This window comes from Acomys russatus, chromosome 10, assembly GCF_903995435.1.
Source record: "Acomys russatus chromosome 10, mAcoRus1.1, whole genome shotgun sequence".
NCBI classification, from domain to species: domain Eukaryota; kingdom Metazoa; phylum Chordata; class Mammalia; order Rodentia; family Muridae; genus Acomys; species Acomys russatus.
In genome coordinates this window covers 1,233,231-1,254,741 of record NC_067146.1, presented here as the reverse complement: position 1 = coordinate 1,254,741, position 21,511 = coordinate 1,233,231, and the positions used below count along the sequence as shown (strand labels likewise).

General features: G+C 38.4%; 1 gene segment (V, D, J or C); it reads left to right on the top strand.

Annotated features, from left to right (window-relative positions):
• LOC127194822 (T-cell receptor beta-1 chain C region-like) overlaps positions 1 to 21,511 on the top strand; it is a 231,238-nt gene that overhangs the window by 195,662 nt on the left and 14,065 nt on the right.

The window sequence follows — 21,511 nt, the reverse complement described above, 5'->3', positions numbered from 1 at the left end:
TTCATAGAGAGTCATTTTATTACTATCTTCTTATAACTGAATTACAACATTAGGTTGTCCCTAGCTCTATAAACTATTCTGAAGTTCTTGGACACTTTAGCACTGTCAAGTATGGATCCTACCTCAAGAAGTAGTCTAGTGTATGCAGTGTGACCAGATACCTCATTCTCCTGTTGCTATGACATTCCTAACATGACAGATTGACTTCAAACTGTGAATAAAAATAAACCGTTTCTGTCTTAAGTTGTTTTAGTGATGCCACTTTAAGTTAAGCTATAAAACAATTAACAAAATATTGTTGACATGATAGTGGTGGATTTCTTTGTGTTGCTGTCATTGCTGTTGTGTTTTGCTTTTTATCTAAAAGGTGGCAGGGAGAAACTTCTCAGTAGAAGTCTATTCATTAAGAGGTTCCCCAAAACAACTGGGAGAGATGCCTATCCTTGAAAACAAGTATAGATTTTTAACAAAATAACACAAGAACACTTAAAAGATAGCATATTTTCTTCACAGATGTTAGTTTTGAAAATACTGAATTCAAAAACACCAAATTTATACAAATAAGCAACAATGAAAACTTGCATGTAAAAATACAAATGCTGAAAAGACATCCAGAAGTAAAAACCAGTCAAAATCACTATTAAAACTTAGTCTTTGGACCTTCCCTGTAGGCATTGTTACAAGAAATCTTCTTTGTGACACTGCACTACTGTCTTGCCATCTTGGTGACCTATACTCCTTCCTCTGAGTGCCACCAGGCGTCCCCATCCAAGGGACATGGTCAAATATGGGGCACCAGAGTTTGTGGGAAAATCAGATCTTCTTCTCCACTTAACGGTGGAGAATGTCCTGTCCATCGGCTAGTCTGGGTAGGAGTTCAAAGTTTACTGCCTATATTTTTCTTGGCTGGTGCCATAGTTTGAGGAGGACCCCAGGGCCTAGACCCACCTGTAGTTTTCCAGGACCCTCTGGATCCTTCTATTTCCTCATTCTCCCAGGCTTCTCACATCTAAAGTCTCAATAGGATATCCTCCCCTCTGACCCACTTTCCTGGTAGGTAAAGTTTTTCATGGGGACATACCCCTTGGACTAGTGTCTCAATATAAGTGAGTATATACCATTTAACTCTTTTTGCTTCCTTGTTTTTAATAGCTGAGTAGTATTCCGTAGTGTAAATGTACCACAGTTTCTTTATCCATTCTTCTACTGATGGACACGTAGGCTGTTTCCATGTTCTGGCTATTATGAATAAGGCAGCTATGAACATGGTTGAGCATATGTCCCTGTTGTGTGGTAGTGCATCTTCTGGGTATATTCCAAGGAGTGGAATAGCTGAGTCTTGAGGAAGCCATATTCCCATTTTTCTGAGAAAGCACCAGATAGATTTCCAAAGTGGTTGTACTAGTTTGCATTCCCACCAGCAATGAAGGAGTGTTCCTCTTTCTCCACATCCTTGCCAGCATGTGGTGTCAGTTGAGTTATTGATCTTAGCCATTAATATATAAAGAACTCAAGAAATTAAATACCACCAAACCAAATAACCCAATAGAGAAATGGGGCTCAGAACTAAACAGAGAATTCTCAACAGAGGAATATCAAATGGCTGAGAAACACTTAAAGAAATGCTCGACCTTCCTTAGTCATCAGAGAAATGCAAATCAGAACAACACTGAGATTCCATCTTACACCCATCAGAATGACTCAATGTTTCTATGTGAAATTAGCAAAGAAACAGAGCATGAAGAGAGCTTCATACTGTTTCAAAAGTCATGGGGCCAACAAGAAGAGACTTGATACCCTATGAGCATATACAGGAGGAGGAGGTCCCCCTCAGTCACAGTTGTAGGGGAGGGGAGTAAGGGGAAAGTGGAAGGGAGGGAGTTATGGGAAGATACAAGGAATGGGATAACAATTGAGATGAAATATGAATAAATTAATTTTAAAAAGCCAAAAGAGAGAGAGAGAGAGAGAGAGAGAGAGAGAGAGAGAGAGAGAGAGAGCTTCAAATAGTTCCTGTGTCCAAAGCCCTGGATACATGTTGGGCTTTGTGTGTAATGGAATGAAAAGCAGCCCCTGCCTGTAGTCTTTTGCCTCAGCCCTTGTAGACCATCTTCTATTAAAAAGGAAGAGACAATATGCCAAACCAAACTGTGTTCACCAGTTCCTTTCCTTCTTCTATGATACGACATCAGGCTCTTTCACAATCTTCAGAGCCACACATGAACAAGTATCTGGAGAAACCTGTGGTGTCTTGAACCATAAGGAGAAAGCCCTTAACATGTCTCCTGTTCCCAAAAGCCACGTCAAGTGAGACTGGAAGAGTACAACATCTACATACTTGAAAGAAATGAACAGTTTGTTACTGCTCCCAGGATTATTAGCCACTCCGAATTCATTAGGAAGATACAGAACAATTACGTCATGGTGATCATGTTCTTCCCCTGTGAACCTCAATGTCTTATTGACTCCAATATTTCTGACAACTTCTTGTGCTTTATTTCTAGCTGGGAAAATACTCTGTGCTTTGTTGGTCTCTTTCTGTGTGTACTTTGCAGAACCTAGCATGTGTCTGGAAATTAAGCTTTGGGCACTATCCTTTGGATACAAGTCAGGTGCCTAGTATAAACAATCTTCTGCAGTGGCTTCCATGTTTCTATACACTCAGTAAGATGATTGAAAGAATATAAAAGGGACAGATGCAGAATGTGCTATTATTACTTCCAGAATTGAATATCTTGGAGAGACACACCAGTGGTTGCCCACAGTATTTACTATTGAATTTCTACACTTTAGTCTGGTCTTAGTCACATTTGTTCTACCAGATTTCTTTTTCATAGTAAACAAACCCAGGCATGTTATGGTGTCTGGACACCCCCTGCTGTCTCAGGCTGACTGTGGAGCCTTCTAACCTGGGAAGATCACCAATAATATTGTATGCTGGCCTACTCCAGGGAAGTGAGGACTGCCAAGTGGTGGCTCCCTTTGCAAATAAAGACCCCTGTTTTCCTGGGAATAGAATTCAATTTACAAGAATGTGGGACAGAAAAGTTAATGAAGTGAGATTAAGGAAAAGTGAAAAGTCTCCTCTGGATAGGCACGTCTGCTCCTTAGTACAGGATGGGTCAGCATGACAGAGACATGGAGCCACGGAATGACTAGAATATGAAATTAAGTGGCTTTATTTCCAAGGCCCTCTTCATTGCACACTCTTCCTCCTTCCCAGGGTCTGCAACGGAGAGCTCCGGGTATTTATCTCATGCAGAAAGACAATCCTGAAGTAGGAGTAAGCACCAAGTTGTGCAGCTACTTCGACTGGTGGATTCAGGCCAGCATTGCTACAAACCAAAAAGCCCTGTCCTCTAATCACTATGCCAGTAAAGTGGATTTGTCCTACTTCCTTGTCTGGGCCCACTCTCTCTAATGTCTTGCCATTGGAAAACATGCTCACATTGGGGATCATTGATTTCTTGAGAGATCTGGAAAGTATCACGTATCTCCAAATACCTTGCATGGACCTCAGCAGCGTGTGAAAAGACAAGAATCAAAGCAAAGGAAAAATCGGAGAAAATAACTGTTTCTTGAGAAAAATACATCACAGTAAGTCAATATTAAATCACATTTTGATAGCCATTTTTATATGTACTTTTCAATGAGCATTATACTGAAGAACTCATTTTAATTATATATAATATACTTGTATATATATATACATATATATGAAAATACAAAAACATTCTTTTCTGTGGTTGGTGGTTGTGGTTTTTGAAAATGCTAACATGTGCATTCACAAGCATAGTTGGCAAGAACATTGCCTTATTTAGCTAATCTGGGGCCTCCTTGTACCAACAGCAAACACACCTACAGTCTGTTCGTAATTCCACAGGAAAGAAAAGGATTCCCTCTGTGTCTGTTCTTCATACTCTGAAGACATTTGCTTCCATTCATTATACAAAATGTAGGCACCATTCAGAGAGCTGCATGGACAGTTTTACCCTTAGTTCACTTTTCCTTACAAAGCAGTTATTTTTTCAATATATATGTAGAAAGCAATGGTGCAGAGAGAATTGGCTCATAGTACAATCTCACATAGCTAACAATAAATCTGGAGATTGTTTCCCCAGATGCATTTGTGATTGCTACCTAGAGAGCTTTCCAGACTATTCTACAACTACGACTAAAAGATGGCAACAAAGGAGCAAAATTGTACCACCATAATCTATAAAGCACCATAGCTGTGAACTTCGAATCTGTGGGCAGACATTTGTCTGTATCTCATTATCACTAGTCTAATCCTGAAAAGGTTCTATAAATTCTCTGTATTCTACTTGCTAAGTAAGTGGCAATAATATTCATTCTTTTCTAGATATAGGTTATCATGTGAATAAAGGCCAGCCTCTAACTTGCACTGTGGTCTTCCTGCTCAGTCTTTTGAATGCTGGGATTACACATATGAGCCACCATGTCTGCCTCTAATAATAAGCTTTTTGAATGAGGATTTCCTATAAAACTGAGGTGTTGATTACAAATTTGTATGCTGTCCCTGGAGAAGACTATTTCTCTTGCTCTCAGCATTCCTTAGCTTAGTTACCTGTAGTTCTTTATTGTAGGCCTTTGTCTGCAGGCCAGAGGATGCTCCCTCCCTGTAAACTTCGTGCTTGGACATAGGTGAGCGGATCCCCTGTTGCCAATAGCTTGCCAGACCCAAATGTTTTAAAAGATAGTTCCTTGCAGACCGTAACCCACTCAAAAGGTGTCAAAAGCTGGCTCTTTGAGGAAAAATATATCAAAAGGGCCCTGGAGACATGCTCCCATAAGTGTCCTGGGAGTGTCTCCTGCTATTCAAGTAGGCTTAGTTTAAAAACCTAGAGGCTGGAAGGTTCAGCAGCATACCCCCATCCCTTCCCCATAGCCTTCTGCCCTTGTCCTTTTTTAACCTTAGTGAATTAAAATCTAGTTGTTTCACTCTTTTTTCTTTATTTTTAATAAACTGTAGTCCGGCCTTTCACAAGCCAGAGGCCCCTTTCCCCTCTGAAAGGGACACAGATTTTTCTTGTCTCAACCCAGCTGAGTGCAGCTGTCCTGTGTTTCCCCCTTGCCCAGAAGGTCTTCTCTGCAACTGGTTCTCAGGATGGAGTATTCTTCAGCTAGCCTCCAGAAAGCTGAAGAAAACTCTGTGGCCAGATTCTCAGCCCAGCCTCCCAGAGAAAGGAACCCATACTTTATACAGGTTCTTAAGGGTAACTTTTGTTTGCCATATGTAATTGTTGTCTCGGAGGCTTACTGCTGAATGTCACCCCGATAGTTCTTTCTGAACTCTGGCTGGCTGGTTCGGTTTCGCTCCTCCAACTCAAACTCCACTCCAAGCTGAATGATTCAAATCTGCTTCTCTCTGCTTCTCACTGAATTGTTCTGCTTTGCCTCAAACTAACTCTGGAAATTTGTTCTAATCTTCTGGTTCCCTCTTATTCCCTAGTTCATTCTGTCTTTACAAGTGTCTAACATGTTATCTTTGTAACCTGTCTCTGCATAATTGTCCCAGTAAAACTACTTGTGAGCTGAACTCAACCAAACTCAATTACAGGGTAAGAACTGCACCAACTGAATTCTGCAGCATTGCCTGAATTTAATTGAACTGCATTCATTGAACTGCCCTCCACTCCTGACTCCTTCTGTGCTGCTCTTAAGCAGCCTCTCTTTCCTGTCTGTTCTCGTGAGAATTGACAATACCCTGTCTCTGACTCATTCTGTCAAATCTTTATCTGATTCATCACTTGGCTCCTCAATTAGATGCCAATTTCAAACATGGCTGCGTCCTTCTACAAACCAACTTTATCTTCATTATTTAGGATTAAAAGTGTGTACTAAGGGAGTGCCTGTACGCCAGCCAAAGGGATTAAAGTGTCATTCCAGCCAGATCACACAGACCTACAAGGTCTTTGGATGTGATTCCTTACCAGAGCAGCCATGTTGCTGGAATAAAATTCCTCTCCATATGTTGAAGCCTCATGGTCTTTCCCACTCACTTTAGCACCCCTTTTTTTTCCCTTTGTTCACTTCATATTTAGGTATCCATACTTATGAGACTTGATAGTACTAAAATGAAAGGAGACGCTTCCTTTTAAACTAGGAAAGATATTTCATTAAGATTCAAAATGCATTGCAGGCATATATGAGACTTTCAAAGAGTTAACAAAAGCATTATTTTTAAAAACTGGAGTAAAATAATCTATATTAAACACATTATATTGTATCTGATAGACCAACAATAATGTTGTAAGTGCCTAAATGTTTCTTACTGTTTTGCTTGACATTTTTCTACTGTCTGATTCCTTTATCTGACTTGGGTTTTGCATTCTCTTGTAATGACTCTTGACTAGTGTCATTTTATTTTTCATGTTTTACTCATATAAAATGTATATTTATCATAAAATATTCATGTTATTAATGTGAGAAAGAAAATCATTCTATTACAATGTGGCTGGATCATATGTATTGTTCTAGTATTTGCTGCTAATGATTGTTTGCAAATACTGTTTCATGTCAAAATATATCATGTTTTACTAGGTAATTCAATGCATTGATAACCATCTTTTATGTAATTAGCTTTAACAGTAAAAACTAACAGCAAGTTTTCTATGTGGGTGGTGCCTGAGTTTATTTAATTTAAAAAGAAGTTCAGGCATGTTTTGGGTGTGTGGTATGAGGAGAAACAGAGACAAAAAGTTGAATTTTGCTATAGACATGAAGGAATAGTAGGAGTCAACTTCTTTCCACCTCTTCATACTTACTTTCCTCAAATATACTTCCTAAAGTAGAGTGTTCCTGAACATTGTGCCTGTGCTTTATGCCCTTTCAACATTTTACTATGTTTTAATAACATGTAGTCTCACTATCTGGGATAAACATGTATTGGTAAAGTTGTCTATGATCTACTTTGCATCTCTGTCCCTCATATGTCTATAGAACCGTACAATGCACAAATAAATATCATAAGAGCAAGGCTTTTAGTGCCTTCTCTGTAATACTGTTTTTAGAGCTTAAAATTCCTAGAATATTTTAATAATTCAACATATATTTATTAAATAAAGAAAAATAGATTAAAAACAAAGAAAACAAATATTTAATTTCTTGTGTTAGATGGCAGATGAGAAGCAGTTTGTAGCTTAGTAAAGATGAAGAAGATTTGGGGTAAGTAGGAAACCACAGTCCTGTACAAAAAGAATGGTAAGACACCAGGAATCACAAGAGAGGTAATAAGAAGGCTCGAAAACATGGAGAAACAGAAAGACTATGAAATGGTGCCATCAAAATGTATTTCCAGCAAGATCACGTAAAAGGAGGAGAAATAGATTCTTCATTCAGAAAGTATTGCCAAGCGCTGTGGCAGAAAGAAGCACAGGCTTACACGTGGAACACACACACGATGCAAGTTTTGGTGCAACAGTGATCCTTTCTGTGTGACAGGTCAACATGAAGAATGAGTACATTTGTCACTCCTCATATCATGAAGGGGGTCTAACAAGACATCATCTTGATAAAGAAGCCTATTGGTTGAAACTGGCATACTCTACAGGCATGAAAATCTGAAGCAACCATAAGTAAAGGGTCCTGGAATACTCTATGAGAGCATGTCTGAGGGGGATGATGGCAAGATGTAGTTGTGGACAATGGGACAGACAAACAGGTACACACTGAATAGAATTAGCCAGATGACTGCAATACAAAGAGCACTGTGATTTATGGCTCTACCATCTGTAGCAAGGATCAATATTATCACCTTTGGATAAGAGGAGACCGACATATCCACAAGCCAGTATCACCTTCCAAGGTGTTTCTTTCTGAGGTTTTTAACCATGGAATGTGAGAAATCTAAACCTTGGGTCAAAAAGAGCACTTAATTTTTGCAATCTTTTCCCTCTTATAGCACCGAAACTACCTCCAATTCCTTCTGTCATAACTTCCCTGCAATAGTGGGTTGTACTATCCCATAGTGACCTAAAATAAACATTTAATGCTTAAATTTGTTTTTCAGGTGTTTGATCACAGCAGTGAAATAAGTAGCAAAGTACTATTAAATTGCTTTCTTTTCTCTGAAAAGTCCTGTGGACTGAGCCTTTAGTAGGAGGCTACTCACAAGGAAGACACAAATATCTGGAAAAGATAGTCATCCCAACAAATGTGCACCTGTAATTTAAAAGCAATGCATCATATATCCCCTAAAATACAAGTTTCTTAAATATTAAACCCAATAATAGTGAATCACTTAAAATGCCAAAATATAACAAAAATAAAAATCTATCTCTTTTTTATGGTTTTTAACATAATTTTTATTGATTCTCTGAAAATTCCACATTATCCACCTCCATCTCACTCATTTTCCAGTCCTTCCTTATCTATCCTCAACCCCTGTAACTTCCTCTCCCAAAAGAAATTAAAAATTAAAACAAAAACAAGAAGTCTCATCATGGAAGCTGTGATGTGTCCTAGTGTGTCACAGAGTATACCCTTTTCCCTAAACAGCTTTACTTGCAAATATTTATTGCAATGAGTCATTGGTCTGGTCTGAGGTCTCTGGATTTTGCTACAGCAACAATACTGTACCCTCATCAAGTCTCCTCTAGGATATCCTGTGGTTGCCCTGAGTCCTTTACAGGTCTACAGCTCTGGTTCCACAGGACCATCCCTTCAAATTTTCCAGCAGTCCATAGATGGGGTAGGTGTTGGGGTGGGCCAACCAAAAGCCATGGATCTGGGCCTGCACGGTAGCTGAATTAATCACTTCACCAGCTCTCCAGTGCTCTTGCTACCAGGACCAATACGTGCCTGTGCACACATCACTGCTGGTACCACCATACAGTGAGAGGATGGTGAAAGGCAGGGCAGCTGGGGCCTCACACATCAACATGGCTTCAGATGGTAGCCCAGAAAGCATGGTCTTTGCTTGTAACATGGTTCTTCCGAGGCCTCTGTCATCTGTTCTGTACCAGTGCTGAAAGATTATTGAAAAGATGGCAGAAAATGCAATAATTCAAAATCCTGTAAGTGTCTTGGCTTAACTCCTAAATGTAAATTTACAGGTAATAATGGCTGCTAAGAAAAAGAGAATCTATTTTCCCCAGGGATAATCTACCTGATAGAGTATCCAATCCCAAGCAGTCAGCCCTAAATGCATGTACATAAGAGTACCAATACATGAAATCACCAGACTTTATTTATAAATTCATATGTGTGTATAGATGTGTATGTGCATATGTATGTGTTGTGAAAATAATAATTATAAAATAATAGGCTATAAAAATTAGAGGAAAAGGGACAGGAGAGATGTTAGAGAAGGAAATTGTGCCAATATATTACTTGTGTGTGAACTACACAGAATATGGGTAAAAAATAAAAGTTAACTAAAAAGTTTTAATGGAAAATAAGTATCTATGGGAAAATGTTGTCATTTGATGATGTAATCATGCATTTTTCTTTCCAGAGAGACTTACTTAGGCCTGATCAGGAATATTTTCATAGGGATATGGTGTTATAGAATTTCAGAAACCTAATCTTTCAGGATAAAGGTACTTCCTACAGAATGCTGAGTTCATTTTTAACATTTCTTTTTCTCCCACCTAGAAAACCTCATTGAAGCTTCTGTGTGGCACTAGTAATTTTGAGATTCCTTCTTTAAGGTAAATAGTAATTGACATTTTAGTGATCTATGGATAATATCTTTCATTGCCTGCTTTCTTGATTTAACTCTCTCCTTTTTGAGGAAATGTGTATCCTTCCCTCTGAATAAGTGTTCATTTAGGAAGTTTATCATTTCAAAATATTGTGATCTTTGTCTAACAGTCTGATTTCATTACTGTTGCTAAGAGTTGCCAATAGTTGCAAGTGAATCTGAAAATAGAAAATCTATCTGTGTGTATGTCAGGGAGCATTCAGAAAGGCAGTCTACTAGACTTTAGAAATCATGGCCTTTTTTTTTTTTAACTAGGCACAGTACTGGGATAGAAATATTAATTCCTGGGGACTCCAAAGCAAGCCAAGCATCATGATCACATTTAAATAAATAAATGTTGCTTTCTTTAAGTCATGCCCAGTCACATTTGTGGACCAAAGAAAACAACCCTAAGATGTAAATTGAATATATAAATTCATTAATAAAAAAGAGATGACACAGAAGCCATATATCCAGGTAGGTATTATGAATGGGCCAGAGAAGACAGACGAGAGGTCTAAAGGTCTAAGGAGGAACATAGGCTTTAAGTCATCATAAGAAGTCTGTTTCTGTAAAAATGAGCTTTCTGAAACTTAAATGCATTTATCTTGCACTCAGAAAAGAATATCTCCTTATCCACGTTTCTCATATTTTGAAGGCCTGTAAGTGTCCTCCTAACTCTCAAATTATTTCAAGCACATTGACAGTTGCAGACAGTTTTTATTTTTCATGTGTAATCCTGCATAATCTATGTATTTTTCTTTGTTGTTTATATTTCAGGTTATTTGTTAAGATATTGTGATTTATGATTAAATATCACAAATGATACTTAAATACCTCATATATCTGATCATTAAATCTGTCTCTTTAGTGCTCCTCGCGCATAACTGCAATTGATTTTGCTTACTTTCTGCCATCACTTGAATTTTAAGTGCCTTCCTTTTACACCTATGGTCTTATATAGAAATTCTGTAACATATCAAGAAAGTGTCTGCTTAAGTTTCATTCATCCTCCTGAAAATCCATGAGCCTGGTTAGAAAAAAAAACAGTTAATTGAAAGCCCAAGCTTATAAAGAACTCTGCATGTCCTGCTTTTTCATCATTAATGTTTTAACTGCAGACCTCCAAATCCTTTAATTTCATCTTCCTATTCAGTAAAATAGTCAAGGTCACAGGTAAGAGGCTTAGGCAACATTTATTTCCTACCATGAGGATACCAAATAGCCCCCCTAGTTCCCAGAACCAGGCCTTCCTCAAAGTTTCTTAAATCTTAAATCCATAGCATCAGAATTTCTAAGGATCTGAGACGGTATTCTTACTTCCTAAAAAATATCTCCTCAGCCTAAAAAGTCCCACTGTGTAGACAAGGCCTTGACTTCCCCTGTTTGTTACATTCCAGTATCCTCCCAAGAATCAATTGTCCTTCTCCTCTGGCCTTGGAAAAAAGTTTTCTTGTCACCTGTAGGTCACCAAGTGACAAGGGTGCCAAACCAGGCAAAGCTAAAGTAAGAAACACAGAATTATTTTTGTGCAGGAACAAAAATTACCCCTCCACTCCTACCCAGGATGCCTTCCTCTCCCTCTACGGAGCTACAGAGACAAACTCTCTTCGCATAGCCATTAATTTCTGCTGTCCTGAGCCCTTATGGGAGGTGCTGGTGAGTTTCATGTCTTTCCCTAAGTTCTGTCCATTTCATTAAGTGAAATATATCAACTTTTCCAATGCTGTTTCTCTTACCTACATTCTAATAGTCTCACCATCCTCCCAAGCCTTCTCCCCACTTTTCTGAGCTCTCCATCTTCATCTTTCTCACACCCCCTTTAGTCTACTCTCATCACCCCTCTTCATTGTACCAAGAGTGGGGAATGTTGAAAAGTAAATCAAGTAAAGAGATTCCATGAAATGAGCCAGCATGTCCATTGTCTGGCTCCACCTACTCTGTGATACTTCTACCATGGATGCTCTTAAGAAAAAAGAATCTGCTTGAAGACATAGAAACCTTTTTCCCCCACATATTTGACCACTATATTTCTGACTCTGTGTGCCTTGAGTCTTGCCTGCCTACTGGGGCTTAAGGTCCCCAGATGAACTCTATCTTACCAATCATACATTTAAAGTTAAGAAATACTGTTATATTAGCCAATTGTTGTGCCCTCCCCTTCTTATGTCTAAGTTGGCTTGGGTATTCCTGGTTTTGACTCATTCTATAGAGTTGATTCCTGTGAGAAGATGCCCTGGGTCAAATCATCCTGATATTCTAAAAAGCTAATACTTAGGTGGCACAAACTTAAAAATGAAGCAGGCAATGGGGAAAACTGGCTTTTAATGGGGTACCACTAAGTCTGTTCTTAGGTAATTCTTGTCCCAAGCCTAATTCTCAGAAGAGATTTGAGCCCTGTGGGAACTACCTGTCTGTCCTACAGAGCCTGGTACTGGGAAACTCTACAATCTATGTGGCTTTTTGGAGACAGAGTGATCCAAGCTTTCCTATTCTCATTGTGTTCAGTAAGAAATTCTAAGGGTTTAAACTGCATGGAGTCAATGGCTTCACCCTCCAACATCCTGATGAATTTGCTTATTCTCATTTTCTACTTCCACTTGGGTTGCTTTTCCTGTTGATGATGATGATAAGATTGTCAGTGGATACACACCTGCTAGGAGAATTCATTGTCATACGAGATGTCCCTGAACTCTGGCTACCACTTCTTTGTGGAGGTTCCTTCATCAATGACCAGTGATGTCTGCAGCTCACTGCTACAAGGCATAAGTGATTGGCCCCTGCCTGCAGAGCCCAGTGCCTGGGATATATTTACAACACAGTACTTGGGTTGTCATGGAGAAATCCATGAAGAAAAGATGGTACTGGCAGCAGCCAACAATCATGAGCATTGAGTGAAATTTGATACAGAATAGGAAGCCTTCCACTTCTTCAAACAAGCCCACAAAATAGCAAGGATTACGGGTCATTAAACTAAGCAATGTTTATTTTGCTGTTAGAGACACTAGTGAGGAAGTCAGGCAAGGGCTTTGTACAAGGACCATTAACTAAGAAGAAAAATGAACTCCAAGATTTCATAAATTCAGCTAAATACTAGTGAAATCAATGCAGTCTTTCTTCTGTGTTCTCAGTCCTGAGTATCACAGCTGACATGTATGACAGATGACAAGGCTTCTTAAGACACTGAACCCAGGGCTAGATTCTGGATCAGTAGTTCTGTAGTTGGGAGCAAGAATGTAAACTTCTCTCAAGGTACCACAAGCTCCAAAGGATTAGGTCCCACTGAATACTAATTTTTAACAAGGGAAGAAATAATAACCATAGTTCCTACTGTAGTTTACAAAGACTCAGAGAGTGAGGTGATCATCAAATGTAACCTTGGGTCCACATTCCTGGATGTAAGAGGGACTGTGGCATGGCAAGTTAAAAAGCAGCCTAAATCTGCACCCCGTGTATCCTATACATCACAAACCTATGAAGAGCAAAAGGGGCTAGGATGCTTAACCAGAAATTGCCCACCAGTAAACAGCTTCTGTCTCCATACTGCCTCTAGCTCTACTAATGACCTCCAGAGCCACCCCTGAGCAAGCTTAGGAACCTTGGAGTGTCTTGGACAATGTATAGAAAAATCTCTATCGTGTCTCTTCTTTCTAACATTCACATCCAAGTAAGACTATGTGAGCACAACATCAATGTCCTTGAGGGCAATGAGCAATTTGTCACTCCTGCCAAGATCATCAGACATCCCCGATATAATAGTAAGACTGCAGAGAATGACATCATGCTGGTCAAGATCTCTTCCCCTGTGATCCTCAATGCCTTGAATGGCCACTGTAGCTGTGCTGACCTCCTGTACACCTGCTGGTACTCAGGACCTCATCTCTGGCTCGGGAAACACCCTGAGCTTTGGCGATGAGGATGACTTTTTATCTAATACATTCCCTCTTCCGCATGTTTTCTAAATGCAGCATGTCTCTGGTTTTGAACTTCCTGAAGTTTAAATTCTTCACATCCTGATTGATTCCTCTTCCCTCATTCCCTCCTAATCTCCCCTTCCCCCTTACCCCCTCTCCTTCCCTCCCTTAGTACTCAGAAAGAGGAGCCCTGATCCCCTAACATCTCACCTCATCCTATCAAGTCTCATTTGTACTACCTGTAACCTCTTCCTATGTAGCCTGGCAAGGCCATCTTGACAGGGAGAAGTGACCTAAGTTTAGCGGCCAGAGTACATGTCCGAAGTAGTCCCTACTCTCCATACGTTGGATCCATAAGGAGACTGTGCTACTACATCTGAGCAGTGGGTCTAAGTCCACATCATATTTGGTCCTTGGTTGATGTTTCAGTCTCTGTGATGTAGTGTATTTATCTTTTTTATGTGGCTAATATCTGTTTATGAGTGAGTATAAACCATGTGTGTCTTTCTGGGTCTGAGTTACCTCACTCAAGATGATCTTTTCCGGTTGCATCCATTTGAAATTACTGGTTTTTACCTTGCAAATATATTTGAAGTACTAAATATAAGAAAACTGTAGTTGATACCAAAGGGATATAAAATACCAAGATTATTTTCTAAAACCTAAAGAACAAGTACAGAATATATTATTATTCTGAAAACAGGATCAACAATGATAATTTTATGGATTTAGAAAGCTATAATTCTTTGCTGAAATTTATATTCTTAATTGTCTCTCTGGTGGTTTTACCCATGGCGTTCTGGGATAAATTGTTGTTCCTTAGAGTGCTCTACAGAGTGAGTTCAAGGACAGTGAGGGCTATACAGAGAAACCATGCCTCAAAAGCCAAAGTAGTAGTAGTAGTAGTACCATAGGAACCATAATGGGGATCTGTTTGTTTTTTGTTTGTTTGTTTCATTTTACTTTTTCAAGAAAAATTGTGTCTGAGTAGTGGCATTAAAGGTCTTGCCCCTTCGTCCTTCGCTGGGGCTTAAAGTTGTAATTTATGGCCTAATTGTGGTTGAGAAGACTACTGATTTATTCCTCATCAATGGTTAACCACACTCACTCCTCAATTACCTCCTTCATATTCATTTTGGCAGCTTTGAGACCAAGTCTTGCTCTGTGATTCAAGCAGGTCTTAAACTTGTGATTTTCCTGCTTCAGTTTGCAGAATGCTTGGACAGTAGGTTTCACTGCCATGGCTGGCTCTCTACAGAAAGATATTTATGCCAATGCAGCCTGACTCCATCCTCACATCAGGTTTTCTACCCAGTCTCACTGATCATTCCCAAATTCCTAGTTATGTTTTTATAGATGAAATAAGAGGTGTTGTATCTACAACCCTCACGTCTCTGAGCAATTTGCTTGCTGTTTGTCTCACACAACAATACTAATCTGCCTGTACCGTCTTGAGAAGTTCATAGGCATATTTACATTTACTTCATTTTCCCTTCTGTAGTGGTTATTCCAGTTCCACAGAAAGAAAGCAAAGATTCAGAGGAGGTTGTTCACTCACCTAGCTATTTGCAAGCTCACTAGTGGCCTTCCAACTCTTTCTATTGTGTGGTCTCAGATGAGGACGATTCCTCCAACTTGATCTTTGACATCTCTCCAACCAAGGTTCACCAACAAACACCCATCCCTGCTTCCATGCACTTCTTGGAATAATTCCCCAGTCACTGTCATCCATGAAGTCTAACCACTCTTAGGAAACTCTTGTTCATTGTGTCATTTCTGACAACATCTCCTGGTTTTCCACAATGATCAAGACAGCACATAAGCTCCTTATCATGTAATACAGGTTTTTCTTTCATCTTTCTTCTGGTTTGCTTTCTGTTGCTGTAATAAAATTTCCTGACCAAAAGTAACTTAGAGTTTAAATTTCAGGCCATAGTATATCACTGAGGCATACCAAGGGAAGAACTCAAGCAAGTGCTGAAAGCATAAGCCATGGAGAAATGCTGCTCACTAGCTTACTCTCAGGCTCTTCCTCTCTTGATTTTAAGATTGGCTCTTTACAAATTTCACGCATTATGTTGTTCTCATACTAATGCTTTTAATTCCTCTCAGACCCACCCCTTTTCCTGACTCACACAGCATGTGTCTTTTTCTTTCTTTCTTTTTTTTTTTTTTATACCCATCAAGTCCAATTTGTGTCATCCATATAGTGTTGGATGTGTGATCCTCCACTGGAACTTGAGTTACACTCAAAGAAAGGAAAAGAAAGAAAGAAAAGCTTTATACTTTTCTCAGGAGTCACCAATTGTTAGTAGCCCCTCAGCTACAGCTTGTGCTTCATGCCTAGCTAGTATCTCCCTTCTGAGATTTAGTCTGGCTTAACTTTTAACAACTCTTGTGCATTCTGTCATATCCAATATGAGTTCATTATGCAGTTACTGTGTTGTGTCCAGAGTACATTGTTTTCTTACAACCATCTACCACCTCTGGCTCTTACAGCTTTTCCTCCCCTCTTCTGCAATTGTCCCTGATCCTTGGGAGGAAGGGGTGCATTGCAATTAGGGCTAAAAACTCAAAATACTCTCAGTTTTTGCTCCTTGATCTAGTGTGTAGCCCCTACTTATTGCCTTCTACTGCAAATAGAAAAAAGTTTTCTGATATGAGTTGAAAGATTCACTGATCTATAATAATAATAATAATAAGTCATTAAAAGTTAGTTTAATACTATGCCAATTTAGCAAAGTAATAGTAGTAGGTTCTCCCCAAACAGGCTACAACAGGTCTGGCCATGGATTCTTGACACTATCAGTGATGCCAAATTTCAACTTGAGGAGTGAGCCTTAAATCCAATCATAAAGTGATTGGTTATTCCCATGGTGCTTGTACCACCATTAAACTGGTGGGCATGTCTTGGCAGGCCAGTCATTATTATATGTCACAGCATTTACAGCTCCATAAGACTGGCAATTACTTTTCTGCTCTGATTCTGTGAATAGCACCTTCCAGCATTTTGAATTCTAGCCAGTAGGGATAAAGTTTCCAGGTCAGTAACAGCTTAATTTCTCCATGTTCTATGACTGATTTATGTGGTGTCTTAAGCAATCAGCCTGTTCCATCAAGTTCTAGAAGGTAACCAAGAGTAATAGTAATAGACCATAATCTTCAGAGGTATATGGGATTTTAGTGGGCCACAATTCCAAAAGGTGTAACCCGTTCCTGTCACTTATTTTTTTAGGCTGTGGTCTCTAATAGAGTTATATTCACCCTATTATGGGTAACTCAATTTTTTTTAACTTTTTGTGTATATGTGTAAATATCTTAAGAAGCTTCTAGAGTACTAAGTTTCCATATAGCATTTTAGAATGTCTTTAGTAATAGTTATCCCTTTCCACACCCCCTACTCTGTCTTCCTGCCATCTGATATGCCTTTTTACTTCCTTCTAGGTGAGGACACCAGAGTCACACTTCCAACTTTATCCATCCCTGACAAGTGCCATAGGCCCCTGTCCCTACCACCAACTGTACCCACCCCTTCCAGTTCTGTAATAATTGCCTTGGCCCTATCTTTATGGAGGTATCCTTCCAACTACATTCTTGTAACCCAAGTAGGAGTCCCAGAGTTACACTGTCAGTTCCACCTACTCTTGTGACCTGGCTCAGGATAACATGTCACACATTTGTTTTAACTACCTCTCCTCTGCTGCTTACCTTTTAGGTAGGAATTTTAGACTCTGAGTGCCAACTACAGTTGCCTAAGGACAACTACTGAAAACCTCACCCAGATTCTTAAAAATTGACTGTCAGAATCTTCTAGCTGCTGGAGAAGGGCAGTTCCTGGGTTTAGAAACTTCACTTAGCTCAAGCTGAGCCAGAACTATTTCTGACTCAATACAAAACTAGTCAGGAATTCACCTTGGCCAGGGAAGTAGGTAGGCTAACTGCAGATCCAGAGTATTCAACACAGCTGGAGCACAGAGAAAGAGGCTAAATAGGCTTTATTTTTATAAGAGAAGGCCTTAAAGATGAAATGGAAAAAAATCCCTTGATGAAATCTATAAAAAACACAAACAATGCAAGAAAATAAATAAAATGGCTCAAGTTTCGAAAGTAGAAATAGAATCAAAAAAGAAAACCCAAACTGAGGGAAATATAGAAATAAAAATTTAGGAATGCAACAAGGAACTTCAGAGGCAAGCACCAATGACAGAATACAAGAGATAGAAGGGAGAATTTCAGGCCCTTAAGACATGATAGAAGAAATGGTCGAATAAAATATTGAATCTTAAAAAATATCAGTACAAAAGATTCAGGAATCCAGGATAATATGAACAGACCAAATCTAAAAATAATAGGAATAGAGGAAGACACAGAAAATATTTTCAACAAAATCAAAAAATATTCTCAACAAAATCATAGAAGAAAATTTCCCTAACCTAAAGAAAGAGATGTCTAAAAAGGTACAAGAAGCACATGAAGCACCAAATACACTAGACCACACAAGAAAGTCCCCTTAGCACTTCCATACTTTAATTAACAGAACAAAGGAAAAATATTAAGCTACAAGTGAGAAAACTCAAATAACTTTAAAAGGCAACCCTATTATAATAACCCTGATTTTCAAAGGAGACTCTAAAAACCATGAGGTCCTGGGAAGATATTCTACAGACTATAAGAGACCACAGATGCCAGTTTAGATTACTATACCCATCAAAATGTTCACCACCATAGATGGAAAAAATATGACATTCCATGATAAAAGCAAATTAAAGTAATATGTATCTACAAACGTAGCACTTCAGAACATACTAGAAAGAAAGCTCTAACCTAAAGAGGTTAACAACATACAAGAAAACACAAGCAATAAATAATCCTAGAGCAGAAAATCAAAAGAGGGGAAACACACACACACACACACACATACACAAACAAACAAAATAACGGGAATCAACAAACACTACTCATTGATACACCCTAACATCAAAGATATCATCACCTCACAGTAAAGGAATAGAAAAAAAAAAAGATATTCCAAGCAAAAGGATTTAAGAAACAAGCTGCTGTAGCCATTTTACTATGTGACAAACTAAAATTCAAACAAAAACTAATCAGGAGAGATAGGAAAGTAGCCTAAATAATCATCAAAGGAAAATTGACCAAGAGGACATTGCAGTTCTTAACATATATGCCCTAAACATAAGGGCACCCAAATTTGTAAAAGAAACACTACTAAAGCTTAAACCATATATTGACCCTTATACACTGATAGTTGGAGACTTCAATATTTCATTGTTGTCAGTAGACAAACTATTAAGATAAAAACTAAAGAGAGAAATCCTGGTGATAACAGACATTATAAACTAAATGGACCTAATATATATTTACACAACATTTCACCTAAACTCAAAAGAATGCAGCTTCTCCTTAGCACCTCATGGAACTTTTTCCAAAATAAACCTCATACCTGGATACAAGTCAATTCTCAACAGATATAAGAAAATTGAATTTACGCCCTGACCCTATTGTTCCCCCATGGATTGATCCTGGAAGTACAAGGAATCAATGAAGCAAAGAGTTGCTTTTTTGAAAAAATAAAAGACTGTCAAGGCCTTATTCAAATTAACTAAAAGGTAGAGAAAAAATATCCAAATTAACAAAATTATAAATATTTGGGGGACATACAAACAGACACAAAGGAAATCCCGAGAATTATAAGAATATACTTTAAAACACTGTTCTTTACTAAATGGGAAATCCTGAAAAAAATGGGAATTTTTCTTCATACACACCATTTACAAACCTTAAATTAAGATCAGATAACCAAGTTGAATAAACCTATAGCACCTGATGAAATGGAATCAGTCATTAATATTTTCCCATCTAACAATAACCTCTGGTCCAGACAGGGTTAGCACAAAATTCAATACTTTCAGAGAAGTATTGATGCCAATATTTCTCAAATGTTTCCACAAAATAGAAACAGAAGGCACATTGTCCAATTCATTTCCCTATTATGAGACCATAGCTACCCTAACACTCAAACCACATAAAGACCCAACAAGAAAGAGAATTACAGACTAATTATTTCTATGAACACAGGTACAAAAATACTTTAAAACAAAATCTAAGAACACATCAAAAAGATAATCTACCATGATCAAGTAGATTTCATCCAAGAGATGCAGGGATGGATCAATATATGAAAATCAGTAAATGTAATACATAAAAAAACTAAAAGAAAAACACATGATCATCACATTAGATGCAGAAAGGGCCTTCACTAAACCAGCCAATTCTACATGATAAAAATCCTGGGTGTATCAGACATAAAAGGGACATGCCTAAACATAATAAAGGCAGTTTACAGCAGGCCCATAGCTCACATCAACTTAATGGGCAGAAATTTAAGCAATTCCACTGAAATCAGAAACATGACAGGTTTTCTACTCCCTCCACACATAGTCTATATATAGTACTTGAAGTCTTAGATAAAGCAGCAAGACAACTAAAGGAGATGATCAAGGAGACACAAGTTGAAAAGGAAGAAGACAAAGTACCTTTATTTGCACAGGATATTATTATATACAAAATAACAGAAATCCCACCAGAAAACTCTTACAACTTATACACACTTTCAACAAAATACCTAGATTCAAAATTACATAAAAAACCTGAGTCATACTATATGTAAATGACAGAGAAAGAAATCAAGAGAAAACACCTTTCATAATAGCCTCAAATAATATAAAATATCTTGCGGTAACCAACCAAACAACGTAAAGACTTGTATTATTAAAACAACAACAATAACAACTTCAAGACATTGAAAAGGATATCAGAAGATAAATGATCTGCCATGTACATGGACAGTAGGATTAATATAATAAAAACGATCATCCTAAAAGGCATTTCCCATGAAAGTCTTCACTTACCAGGAGATTGGGATATATGTGAGGACATCCTACTGAGACTCTAGGTAAGAGAAATATAGGAGATGGAGAAATAGAAGGATCCGGAGGGTCCTGGAAACCTACAAGAAGAACATCGTGATGGGTGGATCAGGGCCCAGGACAATACAAGTAGTAAACATTGAACTCCCTACTCTGATCTAGCCAATGGACAGGACATTCTCCATAGTCATGTGGAGAGCAGGGACTGACTTTGACATGAACTCTGGTGCCCCATATTTGACCACCTCCCCTTGGTGGGGAGGTCTGGTGGCACTCAAAGAAAGAATAAACAGGCTACCAAGTTGAGAATTAATAGCCTATGACCATATAGTGGGGGAGGAGGTCCCCTGTGGTCATAGATCTAAGGGAGGGGAATATGGTGAAAGCAGGAGAGAGGGAGGAATGGGAGGATACAAGTGATGGGATAACAATTTAGTTGTAATCTCAATAAATTAATTAAATTAAAAATGTTAAATTTAAAATTATCTTTAAAAAACATCATCCTAGCAAAAGTAATTTACAAATTCCATGCAATCCCCATTAAAATCCCACATTTCTTTACAAATCATTGAAAGGACAGTGATAAACTTCATATGGAAACAAATGAACAAACAAAAAACCCAGGATAGCTAAAATAATCTTGAACAATAAAAGAAATACTGGAGGTATCACCGTCCTGATTTCAAGTTGTACTACACAGCAAGGTAATAAAAAATTACATGGCATTGGCACAAAAACAGACAAACAAATCAATGTCAGTGAATTGAAGACCAAGAGATAAATCCACATACCTAGGGACATCCGGATTTTCTTTTCCATTAAGAAGCCCAAAATACACACTGGAGAAAAGACAACATCTTCAACAAATGGTATTAGTCAAACTGGGTGGCTACATGTTAGAAGAATCCAAATAGATCTATACTTAGCACCCAGCACAAAATTCA